The following is a 2,006-nucleotide window of genomic DNA, read 5'->3' as shown; positions in this document are numbered from 1 at the left end:
AAACGTTTAAGGTTACACATAGATGTGTGTGTTAGTTCGGAATATCCGGCTGGCATTGTTATGAGCATTTTTTTGTCATTAAAGGCACTGCATCAATAGAATAAAATTGACGACTTTTTATGAGTCGTTCTCACTAACTTCTATCAATCATACTAAATCGATCGATGTTGCACAGTTATTTTTTGTTTTTTTTTTTTTTTGTTTTATTGGGTTTTGTTTTGCTTTGGTACAAAATCCGGCTGGCGGATGTTATGAGCTATTTGGCTAAACGCAATGCATCAATACGGGTTGAAGGAATGGAATTGATGGCTTTCAGTTGTTTTTTGTGTTGTTTTATAGTTGGTTTCTTTTTGTTTTTAGGCAGACAGGTGTGTGACTACTGTTCCCTAAAATATAATAGCAATCAGATAAAAGAAGGAACAAAGATGTCCTCACTCAGCTCGTTGTGATTAGTTTTAAACAGCCTGTTAGTGATTAGTTCTCACTACATCATATTAATCTGACTATGAACGTTAAAGAATACACGCAAACTTTTGTTTGGTAATATGTTTATTCTGGCTGGTGTTGTGAGTATTTTAACTAAACTCATACCATCAATACAGGTATTGCACTATTTTATTTGTTGGTTACGTTTTATATGGTGGGACAATGCTGAGTGTATTTTACTTACATGCAGAGCATGAATACCTACATGTTGACCAGCTGGAATAGTTATTTTGTCCTCCAAGATTCTGGAAAACGCTCACACAACTAAAAGAAAAAACGAGCGTGTAATCGTGCAATGTTTCAATGCAATCTCATTGTGTTCCTATGTCACAGCATGGGGGTCCCGATAGCTCAGTTGGTAGAGCATTCCCTTCACACGCATATAAACCATGATCGGTCCGGGTGAAGTCTATTTTTTTTTTCTGATAGCCCTGTGTTACAGCAGTGGTAGGCGGTCTGTAGATCTTGCGCATAGTACTTTGGGATAGACTAACATTCACAATTTATCCATAGGGTAGCAAGCAATAGCAATTGTCCATTTAGACCCCGACATTAACTCCGGCTCCATGGGTCTAACTTTCGTGTCAGTATTGTGATAGATGCTCTCGAACTGGAAGGCTGATAGCATGTCTTGAAGATGGCTACAACGTGTACTTTCCCGGCAGGTTGTGTTTTCAGAGAGATCTACTACCGTGTCGCGCTTGACCGGTCGTGTAATCTGTTTCCATGTTATAGCATGTTGCTATCCCAAAAGTACTTTTCAAGCGTCACGTGGCCCACATAGAATTCTGATGTCATCAAGAAAAGCTTTACGATTCGACTTGAACATTGAAATAAACAAGAGAGTCGGAAAATTGTTGCCAAAATTGACAATAGTCAATTATTGAGAATATTTAAATGTATTGCACAAGGAGAAGGAGGAGGAGGAAGAAGAAGAAGAAGAAGAAGAAGAAGAAGAAGAAGAAGAAGAAGAAGAAGAAGAAGAAGAAGAAGAAGAAGAAGAAGAATGATGAGGAGCAGGAGAAAAAGAAAAGAAAGGGTGTAATAAGGATTCACGCCTTTATTAAAACATTTACATACTGCCTCGGCGAGATGACCAAGTGAATAAGGCATCTCAGGCCCATCCGATGGTCCATGAACCGAGCCCCTCTGTCGGCCTCTCGTTTTTTTTTTTTTGTGTTTTTTTTTTAGATTGTTCATGAGCAAGAAACTTGCCCCTGCTATTCACTTTGCGGTCTGCAATGCGGCCTACACTCTGGTTATATATAGTATTTAACAAAAGATGAATATGACAGCCTTGAAAATGAACTAATACCAAACACGGAGGTTGCGGACAGCCGTGCTATATATTTCTCTGCCGTCGGTTTAACCAAACTCTAGAGGTGCCTAAATGAGTCAATAAAATGTATAGTAAAATAAAAGGAGTAAAAAAGACTCTTATAAAAGGGACAACACAGAGTAAATAACGTTTCATCCTTAACGTTGGTGTCTTGGACACTATTGTGCGTCATTTTTTTGCG

This window comes from Berghia stephanieae, chromosome 2 (genome assembly GCF_034508935.2).
Source record: "Berghia stephanieae isolate SIO BIC M18660-M18661 chromosome 2, UCSD_Bste_1.3, whole genome shotgun sequence".
Lineage (NCBI taxonomy): Eukaryota > Metazoa > Mollusca > Gastropoda > Nudibranchia > Aeolidiidae > Berghia > Berghia stephanieae.
The sequence above is the reverse complement of the archived record's forward strand: the minus strand, read 5'-3'. Positions refer to the sequence as shown.